The sequence below is a fragment of the Desmodus rotundus genome, chromosome 12 (assembly GCF_022682495.2).
Source record: "Desmodus rotundus isolate HL8 chromosome 12, HLdesRot8A.1, whole genome shotgun sequence".
NCBI classification, from domain to species: domain Eukaryota; kingdom Metazoa; phylum Chordata; class Mammalia; order Chiroptera; family Phyllostomidae; genus Desmodus; species Desmodus rotundus.
The window spans coordinates 98269649-98275774 of record NC_071398.1 but is presented as its reverse complement, the minus strand read 5'-3'; the positions used below and the strand labels follow the sequence as shown (position 1 = coordinate 98275774).

The following is a 6126-nucleotide window of genomic DNA, read 5'->3' as shown; positions in this document are numbered from 1 at the left end:
CAGGTATCTCCATACAGGTGTTAAACACACCTCTAACATTGTACACGTGCCAAATGGAACTCTCGCATCTCAGGAAGTTACAGCTCCATCCTACCCGTTCCTGATACCACCTCTCAGTAAGCAGTGTAGCTTCCGCCTCAGGCATTCCTCCCTCAAGATTCTGAGCCAAGAGAAATTAGAACGTGTCCACTCAGACACACCCCCACACACATACGGTCACGCTGCGGGTTTATTAAACTGTTTTACTGCAAGAGCTACATATGAGTAAGACAGGGAGAAAAGGAATAAAATCACCATGGACTTTGGACTGTAATCAGGGGGAGATTTTTTCTTCTTCACAATCTCCCAGTGGTGCCGAAGCCTCTCCATAGTTCTTCCAATAACTGCATTTACTGCCCACTGGCAGCCCCCCCCCCACACACAGGTCTTTCACCGCCCCTGAGGACAGCACCACAGCCCAGGAGCGCACCCGTCTCCAGGTTCCCAATCTGCTGGCAGGATGGCCTGCAGCTCTAAGTCAGACTCAGCCCACGAGCCATCCAACATCGGCTCTCCACACCGTGCCCCCTTCAGGCCCTGCGCCCTGTTCACAGCAAAGAGGTGTGTCTGCCCACACTGCTGCCTCGAAACACGCCGGCCGCTTGTTCCTGGAGCCAGGAGTCCCCCATCAACGGGGCCGGCCGGCCATCTCACACTCTCACAGCCTCTGTCCGTCTGCCTTCCTTTGACTGTGATGAATTGATTAATCACTTCTGTAATTGTGTGTGTGATATCTGTCTTCCCCACTAGTGGGGACAGATCACCTCGCTCATCACTGTATTTCTAGAATGAAGCGTATTCTTGCACATAGTAGATGCTGGACAAAACGTACTGAATGACTAAATAAATAAGGGATCGAACGAGAGCAGATGTGCGCTCCTTGCAAGAAGCTGGACCACTTTTCACAAACAGAATGAGTCGTCTCCGGAGGCACAAATCCAGTGATGGAGATAAGCCGTATTTGGCAGTGGTGCGGAAAAGATTGGAAACAGAGGAGGAAGAGGGACGGTTAGAGCTAAGGGAACCGGAGGGTCAACAAGTAGGATTAAGGAGGGTCGCAATGAGATACTTGAGCAATAAACCTCCAAAGACAGGAGATGTGATTAAAGAGAGTGATGCTTGAGTATGTGCTTCTCGAGCCGATGCCTGTTTGGTGATGTCAAGCTGGGGGCTTCGTCCATGGCAGAAGGCCATGCAAGCCGAGTGCAGGAGAGCGCTGCTGGAGAGCTGGGCGTGAAGACTGCGGTGGGTGCTGTGAGCTTGAAGGGTGACATCACACAGGACTGCAGGAGGCACCCGAGGGCAAGGATGAACAGGAGCAGGTGGCAAGGTCTCCGGGCCACCAGGGCTGGGAGGTCCCCACAATGGGGACAGTGAGAAGAAGGTGCATCTCAGTGTCACCAGCCCCAGAGATGCAAGGTCACCGTATTTCTTCCCCCTGTTATCTAAAAGGTAGTGAGAAGAGTGGAGATCAGTAATGAAATTCCTCATAAAGGAGGACACCGCTCTGCCCCTCACACCTGAGTTGTGGGGCAGGAGAGGAGGGACATGCTGCCTTGAGAGATCTGTGGGGTGAGGAGGCCGTCACAGCGGGGGTGGAGGGAGAAGTTGTGGAGAGGACCTGGGGGGTATGGGGCTTTGGCGAGCAGGATTCCAGAGGATGGCAAGGAGGAGTGTGGGAAGGAGACAAGGCTGGGGCGGGAGGCATCGGCTGGGTGAGCTGTCCCAGAGATGACAGGCGAGCAGAGGGACCCTGCAGTCCAGGGGTGAGGAAGAGAGGTGTCCCCATGGATTTGGTCTTGCTAGGGTCACGGGCTGGGTGGACATTTAGGTCTACCTCTGGAAGGGGGAGATTTTTGTTTTCTTCCATGAAAGCTCATCTGCGAACACCAAGAATTGTTCCACTGCTCACATCTGCCTTAGCACCAGCCTACCTCCCCTGGACCTGGGCCTCTGCATTCCTTCTGAATACATTCCACCCGTACGGTCTGCCCCACCATTTGATGCCTGGGAAAACCGAGAGTCCCACGCCCTCTGCATTCTGAGCGGATCTCTCAAATGTGTGTCCACTTCAGTCCGACACGAAAACAGAGCGAACTTGCAGAATCGATCCCGGCTTTTTCATGTTTTTCTTTCATGCTCTCTTAAGTAACCCTCCTGAGTGAAGATGGAGTGTAAAAATCAAGTTTCTGGAAAACCACGCCAGAAACGAAACCAGGCTTTCCAGACAGACATTCAGACGTTTTGATTCTTTGACAACAGCGAGATTCTCAAGGTGGTTTTCGGCTCGGCACACACCAGGCCGCGTGGACTGGCACTGTTTCCGAGCAGGGGTCTAACCCTGGGGAACATGACCTTGGGTCTAACCCTGGGGAACGTGACCTTGGGTCTAACCCCGGGGAAACACTGAGTCTGCAGAGCGAGTGAAGGTGGGTCGTTCAACTGAGCACCTTGAGAAGTGAGATGGGCGTTAGGCAGGGACTCCGGGGGAAGTGCTTTGTTTCATTGATCTTGAGGATGTTTTAAAGATTGTTGATATTTCTCAGGCAGCTGCACAGCGTCGATGCAGGGGCCTGGGTGCGCACCACTCCGCACCCATTAGCATGGTGATTCTCCTCAACACAGACAGTACCAAGCAGTAGACGGGACGCAGAGAAATTGGAACCCTCGGGCGTTGCCGGTGGGGTGGAGGAATGGCGCAATGGCGTGGCCCTTTTGGAAAAGTGTTTGGCTATTTCTCGAAACGTGAAACATGGAGAGCCCTGGCTGGGTAACTCGGTTGGCTAGAGTGTCGTCCCCATCTGCCAGGGTTGTGGGTTCGATCCCCCGTCAGGGCACGTACAGGCGTCACCTAATGAGTGCATAGATAAGTGGAACAAATCAATGTTTCTCTCTCTCAAAAAAAAAATCAATACATTTTTAAAAATGAAACATGGAGTTATCATATGACCCCCAAACTACACTTCTCAGTATGTGCCCGAGAGAACTGCAAACATAAGTCTACTCAGAAACTCGGACAAGAAGTTTGGGGAAAGGACTAGTCAAAGAACATGTATGAAGGACCCATGGACATGCACAGCGGGACCGACTGTGGGAGCGGGCAGTGGGCTGGGCGGAGGAGGGCCCTGGGGGGGAAATTGAGACAACTGTGATACAATAACAATAAAAAATAATAAAAAATGAAGTTCACAGTATTCACATGAATTGTGAATAATGATTCACAATTGCCAAAATGCGGCGACCACCGAAGTGTCCCCGTAAACTGGTGGGTGGGAAAAGAAAAAGCATGTGGCCGCGTCCTAGAGTGTGGTTCAGCCACAGAAAGAGATGAAGTACTCCTGAAACACCCATCCATAAGGACGTGTGCCCCCCCCCCCCAGTGTTCACAGCCGCACAGTTTACAATAAATAGCCAAGTGCTGGAAGCAACCTGAGTGCCCATCGGCAAATGAGTGGATCAGAAAACTATGGTACATTTACACAATGGAATTCTACACTCAGCAGAGAGAAATAAGGAGCTCCTCCGCTTCCTGACAGCATGGATGGAACTGGAGAGCATTATGCTGAGTGAAATAAGCCAGGTGGTGAGGGACAAATACTGTATGATCTCACCTTCGGTACCCTAAGTGACAGAGCCAGGCACAGAAGGCTGCGGATTGTGTGACTCTACTTACATGTCCAGAATAGACAAACCCACAGAAGCGAAAAGTAGATTCCTGATCAGCAGGGGCAGGGGAAGCAACATGAAGAGTGACCACTGATGGGCACTGGGTTTCTTTCTAATAGATACGTTCTGGAGTCACATCGTGGTGACGGTTGCAGGACCTCATGACTGTACCCAAAACTCTGGATTGTACACTTAAAAAAGGACAAATTGTATGGTATGTGAGTTTTGGCTAAATAAAATAGGATTTTTAAGAAAGAGCTCCCACACTGAGATAAATACAAACATGTTTATTATCAAATTTTATAGTGCCATGTCAAATATAGTAAATACAAGATAACTTCAAATAAATACATACTTTAACAATTGTAAAAACATTTTCAATCATAATTTAAAATACTTCATAAAACCCACGCCCAGACCCATTTAGAGTTCACACAGCTATTTCCCACTCAGTAGTACAAATATTTATTTACATTTGAAGAGTCTCAGATAAGATGCTCATGATTTCATTCATTTCCTGACCGCAGAGATGCTTTTTACTCCCTCTCCCTTATTTCCCAGAGTCCTTTGCCCTTAACAACCTCTGCTGCCCTGGTTCTCAGCATCTCTCCCTGTCTGCTTTCAGCTTTGCCTTTGCCAACAGGCATCTAGGAGCTTCTCCGGAACTTCGCTTTCGTCACGCACGCTAATGTGATGGGAGTGTGGGAGGGTTTTGGTTCTCACCCCGTGTGCGGTTGGCGGTTTCTGACTGCGCACGTCTGGTTGCCAGGGATCAGTAACTGGATTCCTTAGGAATTTTAAACTCCCTTCTAAATAAATGTGAATACGGGCTCCTACAGGCTCTCCTCTCTTCAGGAAGAGCCTAACAGACGATGACAACAATTAGGAAATAATTATTAGACATCTCCACTTTGTCCAAACCCACTAGGCGAATCCTGTACACAGCGAGTTCTTATCATGGACTGAAAACCTTGTGTACTGTTCAAGAACGGCACATCGCCACATCACATTGGACGAGCGTCCTTCTAGGAATGCAAAGCACGTCCACATTTCTACAGGGTTTTTTTTTCCTTCAACAAAGACATTTACAAAAATGTACCTTTATTTATTTACATTTATGCTTTTAGCAAATCAGAACATTTGGCCTCATAGAAGCTTTTCATCATAGAAACCAGGTATTTCTGAAAAAAATGCTTGCCCACGCACAAGTGTCTGCCCCTGAGCCTTCCCTGTCCTGATGCTACTTCTGCTTTTAAAAGAAACTGTTACAAAAAAAATTCACAACATTACACTGGTTAACGTTCTGTTAATATGTTGTTAGGGGACAGTGTTTGCCCTTTTCTGAAATACATTCACTACAGATGTAACAGTTAGAATTCGTTAATAGGGAGGTGATGATCTAGGACGAGTAATTATTACCTGATTGTGGTTCTAACACGCACGGATGTTAAAGTCCCGACCACACCTGCACTGAGTTAAGGACTGTGGAATACCTACTCAGTGCAGGCAAACAGAATACCACCTCTGAGAATACTTCAAAAAGCGCTGAATCCCACAGGGATAAAAGTGACATATTGGCTTTGTTTAGTAATCCTCACAAGTACTCAGTAGGGTTTGCACCATTAACAATAAAAAAAAAAAATGTGTCAACTCAGTAACACAGTATCTGTGGCCAATTTGTTTCCTCTAGTAAACTTGTGACAATGACCATTCAGCCCATGAGAGCCACTTTGTAACCAGCAGTTTATACACTTTGAGGAACAAGAGAGAGAAGCGATGTCTCAGAATGCTGGGTTTCTCCACCAAGACTTTACCGCCCGTGAGGGAGGCAGAGTTAGAGAAGGCGTTCTGAGACTCCAGCACCTTGGCCTCCTCCCTTTTGCCTGGAAGGGAATATCCTTTCCCTCCAGCAGTCAGAACTGTCCAGGCGCCGAGAACAGGAGAAGGAAAAGCCAGTGTTTCTGGTGGCCGTCTGGTCTTGCCCACCAGCCTGTGGTCTCATTGTGGTCCATGCTGCCATAGGTGGGGAAGGCCTGCAACTGGAGGAGAGCCCTCCGCTTCCATCGTCCTAGGGTGTCACTCCAGAGCCTTCATTCACCTGTGTCCTGCAAGGATGAGAGCGCAGGCCATCAGGACACTTGCTACTCTGCCCCTGACGGTGACCGCCACACCCATCTTCTGTTGGCTGTGTGAGCTCCCCCTGAGGTGGTCAAGTGTGACCATCAACACCCCGTTCGGTTGGGGCAGCGAGACTATCCCGCGTGATACTGTAATGGTGGGTTTGGGTCCCACCATTACTCGTTGTCAAAGCCCACGGAATACGGAAAACCAAGAGCGAACCCTAATGTAAACGGGGAGGATGGTAGTTAACAATGTAGCAATGTTGGCCCATCAATTGTAACAAAATGCCATCCGAATGCA

General features: G+C 49.0%; 1 protein-coding gene across 1 annotated transcript in view; it reads right to left on the bottom strand.

Moving 5' to 3' along the window:
• Nucleotides 1-4016: 4016 nt before the first annotated feature.
• The window catches only part of SELE (selectin E), a 36382-nt gene continuing 34272 nt past the window's right edge, over nt 4017-6126 (bottom strand). Inside the window, exon 15 of the mRNA XM_045189736.3 lies at nt 4017-5810. The gene's annotated coding sequence lies outside the window, so the exon portion shown is untranslated. The remainder of the gene's footprint in view (nt 5811-6126) is intronic.